The sequence below is a fragment of the Oncorhynchus mykiss genome, chromosome 6, assembly GCF_013265735.2.
Source record: "Oncorhynchus mykiss isolate Arlee chromosome 6, USDA_OmykA_1.1, whole genome shotgun sequence".
In the NCBI taxonomy this organism is placed as follows: Eukaryota; Metazoa; Chordata; class Actinopteri; order Salmoniformes; family Salmonidae; genus Oncorhynchus; species Oncorhynchus mykiss.
In genome coordinates, this window is record NC_048570.1 from 45,629,918 (window position 1) to 45,644,037 (window position 14,120).

The window sequence follows — 14,120 nt, forward strand, 5'->3', positions numbered from 1 at the left end:
CTATTCTCCATGGTTGGCCCTCTTGCCTATTCTTTGAAGGTGGAAGGAGACATTTATACCCCTGAGCCTGCTTACTGCACAACCCAATCCATCAATCAGATTGATACACATGAGTGTGTAGGTGTGGGTCATAGGGTGTCTAATTGTAGGAGGTGCAGATCTCCCGCACACAGATTGCCTCTCTTGCTGTGTTGTTGGACCCCATCCTTGAAACATCCTGCAGAGCAGCAGACTTCTCCTCTGGCACATAACGGCAGCTGCAGATCCCCTCCTGGTCCTCGTGTCCATACCCATGAAGTTATGTAGGACACAGGTAGCCTTCACACACCTGAATTCCTCCAGGAGGCAGTCCCAAATGGTCCTGGTCACCCAACCTTGCAGTGCCCTACACGATAACTGTAGTCAATCGTTTTGAAGGAATCTCCAGTTACAAGGTATCTGTAGGAATATGGAAGACAACGTAATTATTAGACTATTACATCACCAGGCCATTGTGGATTACTAAAATATAATATTCCTGATAACAAATCATGATAACATTGGATTGATAGATGAATGAGCACACATATGTGCAATAACAGGATCGTATCAAGGATAGCATCACAAATGAATACATAAATATCACTTGAAGCTTGACGATGAGTTGATCATTTGAATCAGCTGTGTAGTGCTATGGCAAAAACAAAAATGGGCACCCCTTTGAGTCCCAGGACCAGGACTGAGAACCACTGCTCTTCACATGTAGACATGTAGGCTTTCATAGCTCTTTATCTGAGGACAGACAACCTCACAAGAAACAGACTTCCTTATAGTCAAATTAGACCCCACTGAATATTATGTTACTATTATCTCCGTCCTCACTTCTAGGGACAGGAACTACACAAAAGTACCTGCCCTATCCTGAATAGCCTACTCTCTCACTTTGACAGTTAATACATAAATATCCTATCCTTTCACCCTCCTCCATGGCTGTTAGCTAGCTAACGTTACCTACAAGTGCAGTTGGAGTTTGTTTTTTTACAGTGATAAATACATCAAGATACATAGCTAGCTAACTGAATTAAATATCACCAGCTACCTATCTACACAGTATGTGAAAGTTGGCTTAGATAGTGAGCTAGCTCATTTGAGTTAGCCTGCACTGTAGCTAGTTAGCTAATAATACATAGGTTTCGTCTACATTTTCGAAATGTATTTACTTACTTGAATAGGTTCTCCCTGCCATGTGGACAATTGGAAACAGGGCAGCAAAGTTTGTTTGTCACCAGTGCGTTTTAGAGGATATTACTATTGATCTATGTACCCATTTACTAACCAGACCTTCATACAAATTTGCTATGCTGTATTCTTGACGCATAATCGAACACTGAACTGAAACAAGACATTTTGATCCAAGGGCAAGTGCATGAAAAGTTTAATAATTTGAGCATCTGAGCATATGAGGGAAACTCTATTAGTTTCTCCTTATCTCTCTGGACTGTGTGGAATGTTATCATGGTGTGTGTCTGTGGCTCACCACTGAACCCACCACTGGGTTCCTGCCATGTAGTCTGGTCCCACTCTCTCACACCATGTGGTCATGGCCTGCCCTGGATATCTCTCTTATCATCTATTAAAACCCTTTAGAAGACCTTTAAGTCTAAACAGGTGGTTGGCTGGGCTGAGGGAGGGAGTGCAAAACTTCTCTTCTCTTCCTTGAGAATATTTTAGTTAGAAAGAGTGAACAGTTAAATGGAGAAATTGTTGTTTATAATTCATAATTTAAAGTAATTATAATAAGGTTGTTCCACAGCCACTGGTTCCACAGCCTGTTTCCTCAACTTTTCATGGATTTATTACCTGAACCCCCAAAAATATCACATTTACACAAGTATTCAGAACCTTTACTCTGTACTTTGTTGAAGCACCTTTGGCAGCGATTACAGCCTCAAGTCTTCTTGGGTATGACAATCCCAGGTGAAGACACAATAATTGTAATGTATTTTTATTTTTGACCTTTATTTAACTAGGCAAGTCAGTTAAGAACAAATTCTTATTTTCAATGACAGCCTAGGTTAACTGCCTGTTCAGGGGCAGAACGGCAGATTTGTACCTTGTCAGCTCAGGGGTTTGAACTTGCAACCTTCCGGTTACTAGTCCAATGTTCTAACCACTAGCCTACCCTGCCTTGACACACAATGTAATCATGTCAAATATGTACGTTTAAAACATTGTATGTTAAAAGCACTGTTTCTGTGTGTGTAACCAGTTGCACAGCCTTTTTTAGTAAAGATGCACAAATAATAATTTATATTTCACATTTTAAATTGCCTGAATTTTTGCCCAAGTTCAATTTTGGTATTCTGGCCCCCGTATTTATGTTTGAGTTCCTTTAGGCTATTGTGTAATTCCATTGTTGACCACTTGGGGGCCACTGTCCTGTGTTGATGTGTGTTGTTCATTTAATATGCTAAACCATGTAGAAGAAGAATTGTTTACATTCCAAAATGATGAAAGTCACACTGTGGAGCTGCAGATGTTATCAAACTCCATCCTTGCTATCATTTTATAGAAGCATTGTCTGTAGATAGTGAATGGCGCCGGAGGAGATGGCTGTTGTTTTACGGGCACTTAACCAATTGTGATATTGTGTGTGTTTTTTCCACGTTTTTTGTAACATATTTGTACAGAATGTTTCTGCCACTGTCTGTTTTGACTGAAAAGAGCTTCTGGATATCAGAACAGCGATTACTCACCTCGTACTGGATGAAGATTTTTTTCTTTAACGAGTCGGACGCAAAGGATTTACTTCAGACACCCGACAAGGCCCTCATCCCTATGATTTGCAGGAGTAAGAGACATAGGTTGAGGTGCATTGTAAGGATCCGACAGCGAGTGGGTAATCTGCCTCTAACATTTGTCCTTTTAGCCAACGTACAATCATTGGATACGAATATCCTGCCAACAGGACATTAAAAACTGTAGTATCTTATGTTTCACAGAGTCGTGGCTGAACGACGACATGGATAAAATAGAGCTGGCGGAGTTTACGCTGCATCGCCAAGATAGAACACATGCACCCGGTAAGACAAGGGGTGGCGGTCTGTGTACTTTTGTAAACAACAGCTGGTGCACGAAATCTAATATGAAGGAAGTCTCAAGGTTTTGTATCTCATGATAAGCTGTGGATCACACTATTTACCAAGAGAGTTCATCTATGTTTTTCGTAGCGGTCTATTTACCACCACAAACCGATGCTGGCACTAAGTCTGCACACAATGAGCTGTATAAGGCCACAAGCAAACAGGAAAACGCTCATCCATAGGCGGTGCTCCTAGAGGCTGGGGACTTTAACACAGGGAAACTTAAATCCATTTGACCTAATTTCAACAACAAAAAACCTCTAGACCACCTTTACTCTACACACAGAGATGCGTACAAAGCTCTCCCTCACCCTCCATTTGGAAATCTGACCATAATTCTATCCTCCTGATTCGTGCTTACAAGTTAAAACTAAAGCAGGAAGCACCAGTGACTTGGTCAATAAAGAAGTGGTCAGATTATGCAGATGCTAAACTACAGGACTGTTTTGCTAGCACAGACTGGAATATGTTCTGGGATTCTTCCGATGTCATTGAGGAGTACACCACATGAGTCACTTGCTTCATCAATAAGTGCATCGATTACGTTGTACCCACAGTGACAGTACCGTACATACCCCAACCAGAAGCCATGGATTACAGGCAACATCCGCACTGAGCTAAAGGGTAGAGCGGACGCTTATAAGAAATCCCACTATGCCCTCAGATGAACAATCAAACAGGAAAAGCATCAATACAGGACTAAGATTGAATCATACTAAACAGCCTCCGACGCCCGTCGGATGTGGCAGGGCTTGCAAACTATTACAGACTACAAAGGGAAGCACAATCGTGAGCTACCCAGTGACATGAGCCTACCAGACGAGCTAAATTACTTCTATGCTCGCTTTCGAAGCAAGCAACACTGAAGAATGCATGAGAGAATCAGCTGTTCCGGACGACTGTGTGATCACGATCACGGTCTCCGTAGCCAATGTGAGTAAGACCTTTAAACAGGCCAACATTCACAAGGCCAGACGGATTAGCAGGACGTGTACTCCGAGCATGCGCTGACCAACTGGCAAGAGTCTTCACTGACATTTCAAACCTGTCCCTGACTGAGTCTGTAATAACAACAGGTTTCAAGCAGACCACCATAGTCCCTGTGCCCAAGAACACTAAGGTAACCTGCCTAAATGACTACCGACCCTTAGCAATCACGTCTGTAGCCATGAAGTGCTTTGAAAGGCTGGTCATGGCTCACATCAACACCATTATCCCAGAAACCCTAGACCCACACCAATTTGCATACCGCCCCAACAGATCCACAGAGGATGCAATATCTATTACACTCCACACTGCCCTTTTCCACCTGGACAAAGGAACACCTCAGCATTCAACCCCATAGTACCCTCAAAGCTCATCACTAAGCTAAGGACCCTGGGACTAAACACCTCACTCTGCAACTGGATCCTGGACTTCCTGACCGGCCGCACCCAGGTGATAACAGCAGGTAACAACACATCTGCATGGCCAGACACGGCTCCAACACAATCATTAAGATTGCCGATGACACAACAGTGATTACCAACAACGATGAGACAGCCTATAGGGAGGAGGTCAGAGACCTGGCTGTGTGGTGCCAGGATAACAACCTCTCCCTTAAAACCTCTTTGGGGTAGGTGGGACGCTACCGTCCCACCTGGCCAACATCCGGTGAAATTCAAAATACAAAATTCGTAATATTAAAAATTCATGAAAATACAAGTGTCTTACATTGTTTAAAAGCTTAACTTCTTGTTAATACAGACACTTTGTCAGATTTCAAAAAGGCTTTATGGCGAAAGCACACCATGCGATTATCTGAGGACAGCACCCCACAAACAAAAGCATTACATACATTTTCCAACCAAGAAGAGGCAGCTACTCAAAGTCAGAAATAGCAATAAAATAAATTACTTACCTTTGAAGATCTTCCTCTGTTTGCAATCCAAAGGGTCCCAGCTACATCACAAATGGTCCTTTTGTTCGATAAAGTCCTTCTTTATATCCCAAAAAAGTCAGTTTAGTTGGCGCGCTTGACTCAGTAATCCACCTGTTTCCCTCGTTCAAAATGCATACAAATGAATCCCAAACATTACCAATTAACTTCGTCCAAACAAGTCAAACAACCTTTCTAATCAATCCTCAGGTACCCTAATATGTAAATAAACAATACAATTTAAGACGGAGAACAGTACGTTCATTACCGGAGATAAATAACGAAGTTCGCACTCTCCTCCTTGCGCGTCACAACACTACAGCCAAAATGGGAGCCATTTAGTAAAACTACAAATTCTAGCTAAAAAAAAAAAAACAAGCCTAAAACTCTTTCTAAAGACTTGGCATCTAGTGGAAGCCCTAGGAACTGCAATCTGGGAGGTATTCCTTTTATATTCCCATTGACAGCCATTATAATCAGTGGTGAGCTCAACAAAAAAAATTCCGGATGGATTCTCCTCTGAATTTTGCCTGCCATATCAGTTCTGTTACTAACAGACATTATTTTAACAGTTGTATACATTTTAGAGTGTTTCCTATCCAATACTACCAATTATATGCATATATGCAGCTTCTGGGCCTGAGTAACAGGGAGTTTACTTTGGGCACCTCACTCAACCAAATTTCCGAATACCGCCCCCTACCCCGAAGAAGTTAACGTGATTAAGACAAAGGAGATGATACAAGAAAAGGAGGACTGCGCACGCCCCCATTCTCATCGACATGCTGCAGTGGAGCAGGTTGAGAGCTTCAAGTTCCTTGGTGTCCACATGACCAACAAACTATCATGGTCCAAACACGCAAAGACAGTCATGAAGAGTGCACGACAAAGTCTATTCATCCTCAGGAGACTGAAAAGATTTGGCATGGGTCCTCAGATCCTCAAAAATATTCTACAGCTGCACCATCGAGAGCTGGTTGCATCACTGGTTGCATCACTGCCTGGTACGGCAACTTCTCGGCCTCCAAGCGCAAGGCACTACAGAGGGTAGTGCGTATGGCCCGTACATCACTTTGGCCAAGCTTCCTGCCATCCAGAACCCCTATACCAGGCGGTATCAGAGGAAGGCCCTAAACATTGTCAAAGACTCCAGCCACCCTAGTCATAGGCAAGCAGTACCGGAGCGCCAAGTCTAGGTCCAAAAGGCTTCTTAACAGCTTCTATCCCCAAGCCATAAGACTCTTGAACAGCTACTCAAGTGGCTACCCAGAATATTTGCATGAATTAAGCCTAGTATTCAGCTAGCATACAATAAGTCATACTCATTGTTATTTTCTTTATATATTTCAGTTTTACTCACTTCAGTCACTATTACCGTACCTACGAAGCAGTGGCAATAAATCAAGCTTCAACATTACAGTAGCAGTACCAAGTTTATCTATCTGCTATGCTTAAGAAGGGGACTCTTTTGCGAAGGCAGAATATTTGGGCCAACATATTTTTTGGTTTGTTCAGGTAAGACATGGACAGAGAAGTTGAGTAAACAAAAAAAAGACTGTGGAACCAGTTACTTAATAATAATTAGTTGAAACTACCTTTTTTTTTTTACACTACATGTTACTTTCATTTTGTAATCCTGTTCATAACCATTTGACAATTTTGTTCCTGTCTATGCAATGAAAGAAAACAATTGAAAACAAATGTTATGAAGGTTGGTTTGAATGATACTGCAACACTCAAAGTTGCTATGATTTGTTTTTATAAAGGTCTTATTAATAACCCCTTAAAGTAAGAAGTGTTACTGAATTTGTTTTGGGCAATTTATAAAGAGCTTTGGATAACTGAGATGCACTGTTAGTTTCAATGCAGAGAGAGGCCCATGGACTCACAGCCAGCTCCGAATGAGAATATCTCCTCAGGGCCGGGGTTGTCAGGGGAGACGACCTCTCCCAGGCTGGTCAGCAGGTCATCTGAAGGGTCAGACTTAATCTGTCCCAGCAGCCTCTGGGTGAGGTTGGTGTAGTCTGGGGGAGCAGCACGGTAAGGGCCATGGTGGCACCTCTCGCCCCCGCACCTCTACCTCCACCCCTGAAGAGAACATGACGGTCATGTTCTGCTGTGTCGGAGAGTACAGAAAACACCTAGAGGGAAGACAAACAGAGAACGCATATTCAGAGGGAGAGGCTGAATCCTAACTTGAGATACATGGACATAAGATAACTCAATGCAGGAGATGTGTGCAGAAGTTTTAGGTTGTTTGCTCATTTCTCAAGTAAGGATTTGTCTCTAAATTAACTTGATATCAGTTTGTTGATCATTAAAAAAATAATTTAAAGAAATCATAAAAAAGCAATCTACACAAACAAGACTATAGCGATGCCTGATTTTCTATCTCTCACCATGTAGGTCCATTCATCACTGTTCTGTGAAGGAGGGGATTTGCTGGTTCCTAAACACCTCCAGATGATCCTGCTGCTCTGCCTGGTGCATCTCTTTGACAGAGGTATTCTCTCTTATAGTCACAGCCGATGGACTATTAGCCTTGGCTAAGGTACCTTGAGGGATTCATAAATAGCATAACATAACATAATTTGCATGGGGGAAACAATGTTTGGGAAACCCTGAGCTAAGAGACCAAGAGATTCATATGAATAGCATATTTGCAGAAAAATATTGGCTAAGATACCATAGATGACACTTGTTTGAACGCTAAATTGCCTTTACTGTAGGCCTAAGTGCAGACACACTTTAACATAACCTACTGTAAGGGATTACATTTCATACGCATAGCATAACCTCAAATATACTGTACATAAGATATAATGTAATATTAACTTGACAGCTCTCCGCAACATCAGCCCCAATCCAGATGTTCTACTGATCTGTCAAAAATAATGAGCTGAACATCACTGGCATCTGGCCATCTTCAATGATTTGGCTTTGGATTGGCTTTAAAAAAGTATTTGATTTGTAGGTTCTCCTAACCAACGTAGCTTCATAGCAGCTGTGCCAGACTCAGATTGACCCCCAGAGAGATTAGCTGAGAGCAATGGGTCCTCAGATCCCAAGCAAGAGGAAATAAGATGTTTTTGTTTTTTACGTCGCCAAAATGTTTTCACTCCCAGAAGTATCTCAAGACCCAGACTGCTTCACTCTGTTGTTGTGTAAAAGAGAATACATGGAGTGTGTGCGTGTGTGTCTGTGTGAGAAACTGAAGTGGGATGACACCTCTCTGGGAAGAAGAGCTAGCTAGCGCTCTGTTAAATAAAATGTATTAAAACTTGTTTAGAAGTAAAAAGGTGTAATTACCATTAAAGCAGGTCTGAATGCATTCATTATCTTTACAACACAATCAAACCACCAAACAATTAAATCAAATCAAAGTTTATTTGTCACGTGCACCGATTACAACTGGTGTAGACATTACAGTGAAATACTTACTTACAGGCTCTAACCAATAGTGCGGAGAAAAAAAAGTATGTGTGTGTGTGTGTAGCAAGGCTATATACAGACACCGGTTAGTCAGGCTTATTGAGGTAGTATGTACATGTGGGTATGGTTAAAGTGACAATGCATATATGATGAACAGAGAGTAGCAGTAGCGAAAAAGAGGGGTTGGCGGGTGGTGGGACACAATTTGGTTACCTGTTCAGGAGTCTTATGGCTTGGGGGTAAAAACTGTTGAGAAGCCTTTTTTTTGTCCTAGACTTGGCACTCCGGTACCCCTTGCCGGTAGTAGAGAGAACAGTCAGTCTATGACTAGGGTGGCTGGGGTCTTTGACAATTTTCAGGGCCTTCCTCTGACGCCGCCTGGTGTAGAGGTCCTGGATGGCAGGCAGCTTTTCCACAGTGATTTACTGAGCCGTACGCATTACCCTACTGAAGTGCCTTGCGGCCGGAGGCCGAGCATTTGACGTACCAGGCAGTGATTAATTACAGAATTATTTATCTTTCAAGATGAGCCTGAATCCCTGAGCACCTTAAACAAAGACTGCGATAAATATAGAAAGGCTGAAACAGAGACAAAGAGAAACAGAGGCAGAGAGGCTGAGACAGAGAGGTAGCCAGTCTAGCCACCCTAGGGATGAGAGGGTGCATAGACACTACCAGCCCTCTCACAGCAGAGGGAAAACTCACCGTTCTCTAGTTTCACCTGCTCTGTCCGGCCCTGAATTCTCTGCCCTCTGCCTGGGGAGTCAACCCGGCAGTATTCTCCTTTCCCATTGAAAGTGTACTTCACGCCGTCAAACGTTATAAAATGGGGGTCCCCCAGGACTGCACCTAGGAGGGTGTTACAGGGAGAAATAGCAGTTTGGCACTGGCACTTGTTTTGTATTGAAGAGATAAAGCAGCACATTATTCAATATGACACCTGTGGCACATAAAAACTGAGAAGAGATGCACAGAGAGACCTGACTAAAAACGGCTTCCCTTATTAACACAACTAAATTATATATGCATGGCCCTGTAACAACCTATACAGTATTCTATTCTTCTTATTTTATTTAACCTTTATTGAAGTCTCATTGAGATACAAATCTACTTTTCAAGAGAGACCTATCTATTATTTTAAGGTGCCACCAATTGCAAACGGTCAGTATCTGGATAATATGTGTCTTATATTAGATAAAGTCTCTGATGCTAACAGAGAAATACATTTTCTTTGCGATCTGCACACTGACTGGTTATCAGCTAGTTGTCCTTTCAAGAGGAAGCTTCTTACTGTGCTTAATGCCTGTAACATGACCCAGGTTATCACTCAACCAGTGTGTACCAATAGTGTTGGATCTGTGAAATTCACTTACTTGTAATGATCGTATCTTCACCAATGCTGCAGAGCTTTGCTCCAAAGCAATATCAGTTCACATTGGCTGTAGAGACCATAACATTGTTGCAATAACAAGGAAAGCCAAAGTACCAAAGGCAGGGCCTGAAGTTATTTATAAGAGATCATAAAAAAAAGGTTTCTCAGGACTCTTTTGTTGAAGATGTAAAACATTTATGTTGGTCAGATGTATATGAGGAGAATCTAGATACAACACTTGACGTATTTGTAAAATTATTCTTCCCAATTGTTAACAAACATGCACTTGTCAAGAAACTAACTGTGAGAACTGTTCGAGCCCCCTGCATCGATGATGAACTGAAAAATTCAAAGAAATGATGCAAAGAAATGTTGAAAACAACTCAGGCTGCTCAGCTTATTGGTTGACATGCTGTCAATTGAGAAATGTTGACTAAACTTAACAAAAACATTAAATTACACTATATATACAAAAGTATGTGGACACCCCTTCAAATGAGTGGATTCGGCCTTTTCAGCCACACCCATTGCTGACAAGTGAATAACATCGAGCACATAGCTATGCAAACTCCAAAGACAAACATTGGCAGTAGAATGGCCTTACTGAAGAGCTCAGTGACATACAACGTTGCCACCTTTCCAACAAGTACGTTTGTCAAATTTCTGCCCTGCTAGACCACGGTCAACTGTTAGTGCTGTTATTGTGAAGTGGAAACATCTAGGTGCAACAACAGCTCAGTCGCAACGTGGTAGGCTACACAAGCTCACAGAACGGGACCACAGAGTGCTGAAGTGCGCAGCGCGTAACAATCGTCTGTCCTCGGTTGCAATACATACTACCGGGAGCTTCGTTGGGAGCTTCTTGAAATGGGTTTCCATGGCCGAGCAGCCGCACAAAAGCCTAAGATCACCATGCGCAATGTCAAGCGTCGGCTGGAGTGGTGTAAAGCTCGCCGCCATTGGACTCTGGAGCAGTGGAAACAGGTCCTCTGGCGTGATGAATGCTGCTTCATCATCTGGCAGTCACAGACGGATCTGGATTTGGTGGATGCCAGGAGAATGCTACCTGCCCCAATGCATAGCACCAACCGTAAAGTTTGGTGGAGGAGAAATAATGGTCTGGGGCTGTTTTTCCATGGTTCGCGCTAGGCCCCTTAGTTCCAGTGAAGGGAAATGTTGTGCTTCCAACTTTGTGGCAACAGTTGGGGAAGGCCCTGTTTCCACATGACAATGCCCCCGTGCACAAAGCGAGGTCCATACAGAAATGGTTCGTCGAGATCGGTGTAGAAGAACTTGACTAGCCTGCACAGAGCCAAGACCTCAACCCCATCAACCACCTTTGGGATGAATTGGAATGGCGACTTCGAGCCAGGCCTAAACGCCTAACATCAGTGCCCGACCTCACTAATGCTCTTATGGCTAAATGGAAACAAGTCTCCGCAGCAATGTTCAGACATCTAGTGAAAAGCCTTCCCAGAAGAGTGGAGGCTGTTGTAGCAGCAAAGGGGGGACCAACTCCATATTAATGCCCATGATTTTGGAATGAGATGTTCGACAAGCAGGTTCCACATACTTTTGGTAATGTAGTGTAAAAAAATAAAAAAATATAGCATAAAAGCTATGGTAAAACTTTGGAGCACCTTAAATTATAAATTAATATGGGCAGAAAACCCAATTCATGTTTGTGTTTGAACAAATAAGATGCTATTTTTTAAAGAGCAAGTTAACTACAACTTGTACTGCACTGATGACTGGCTAAAATAAATTGATAGTTTAAGCTGTATTGTTAAATTTCCGTGCAGACTTTCATGTTATTGATCATAATTTGTTTTTGAAAAATTGTACTTATAGTTTTAAATCACATGGTTGGAGAGTTACTTATCAAATTGTACTCAGGGTGGGTAATCTTCAATGGAAGCTTCAGATATGTACTGTTAGAATTTTTAAAGGGATAGTTCACTAAAGTAAAACATTTAACATATATTCATTGATTTATAAATGCAAACAATGGGACCACTCCACACTGCCCTGACATCACTGGCAGGGGTGGACTTCGTGATTTGGAGTCCCCAGGCAGAGGACAGTCTGAGGCCACAGCCCATGTCTATTTAACACAATCATGGCTACCGAATGAAAGCTGTAAATAGTTAATCATGTAATGATCAACTCATTAGTTACCTGGGGCACCACGGGAAGAGTTTGTTTAATGAGTTATCGTTTCCCGAATGAACTCAAGAATAAATCAGAATCTCGATATTATAGCAGTCAATCATTTCCTCATATCAGTCTCATTCTGAACGTTGCATAATCCTTTAAATCTTTTTAATCTGCACAAACCCAGGTCTCACTATTCCTTCCGTACCATACAAATTGGGTTGATTATTTATAACATCAGATACACACACGGTCTAGGTTATTGATTAGAACTTAATAAAATGACAATAGGTCCCTAGCGGACCAACGCAATATGACACGTGTTACACAATATGATTTAAAGAGAGAGAGAGAGCAGGAGAGAAAAGCAACACTTGGATACATTTGTAAACTATGCTTAGTTTAGCCCTAACACCTTGCCCCGAACTGCTGCTCTTATGGGTAAGAAATGTAATGCATGTATTTAAGTGTTGAAGTGTTAATTTTCATATTCCATCCATCATTATTCCCACCCATTTGGTTGAAGAAAAATATTGTCCAAAAGTCCATTTATTTTATGTTTTAGTTTTGGGCTGTAAACTCTTCATACGGCACACATTCTGATCTCTCACATTAAAGACCATAAAGGAGTTTGTCTGCTGCCTTATATATCCTCTGCGGGAGGGAGAGATATCTCTGTAGAGCTGATCCTCACAGGCCAGTCATGACACATGGAACAGTAATGTGCAATAATTTTGGCTAGATGGCCACATCAGGATTTCTAAATTCAACAAAGGGATTTGTTTGTCAAAAGCAATTTGCGGCCCAGAAAAGGGGAGTTGTTTAAAAAATATTTTACCAATACCGATGTATAGTATTTGTTTCTTTATTTTATGGACTGTCTAACCATTCTAGCACAGATACTGAATGCAACCAAGTTTATATGTGCATAAGGCTAATAAGAAAATATGTCAAATGTCTTGGATATGGGTGGATTTTTAAATATTTGCATCACAAAGTGAGTAAAATGCATCAGAAAGGTATTGAAAAGTTCAGGAAAACATCAGGGAAGATCATCAGGTAATAATTATGTGTATAAAAACATATATGCAGTGCCATCGTTTACAATTGTGTTGTTTTTCACAGTCTCTTCTAACGTGTCCTGGATGGTTTGTGAGCCTCAGGGGAAATAGAAGATATGTTCGTGTTCCTGAGAGTCATCGCTTTCAAGCATGGGGTCGTAATAGCTAATACCCAACCATTCAAAAGCTAGAGACAAATTTGGGGGAAGAAAACAGAAACCGATCAATTTGTCACAACCGCTATAAAATAAATTACTCACGAATGGAGTCTCCTATTGGGATAGCTAGCAGTACTAGCACATGGTGTCACCCCCGCCTCCTGCCTGCTGTGTACCAGAGTCCTCCTTGGGACTAGCTGGCTAAACTAGCACACAGTGTCCTTTGCTCCCTTTTGACAACACCTACACTTGCCATTATTAACAGAACAGTGGGAAAACAGTGCCCGACAAGCAAGGGGGGGGGGGGGGGGGGGGGGGGGGGGGGGGCAAAGGACACTCTACCGGTAAGTACTAGCTATAACTAGTTACCATTGTCGCCCCAGCCTCTCCTTCTGTGGAGTTTATCGGGCAGCTGGCATCCAAACTTATGGTGTATTACCACCATCTACTGTAGTGGAACACCCCTGCCTCTCGTCTATGTACTGGAGTAATGGCTTAATAATTGACCAACAGAAATATAAAGAGGAGTTGCAGGAAGGCCAAGAAAATCATCAGGGACTTCAGCCACCCAAGCCATGCCCTGTTCTCCCCGCTTCAATTACTCAGACACGGGTAATACAGGGGCATCATGGTAAAAACTGGAAGATTGGCCAATAGTTTCTACCTTTAGGCCATCAGGCTGCTGAATAGCCACCACTAGTCAGCTACTTGCACCCCCCCATTCACTTAGTCCTGCATGTTGGAGCTCTGAGCCTGAGATGTTCACTGTACCCTGCAATTACACCTTCAACCCTGAACACAAAACCTGTGACTATTAAACACTTAATCGTAAAATAAAATCTGCACGTGTCTTGTGCTTGTCTCCACCCCACAACAGGTGTCTCTTCTTTTCCCCATGATCCC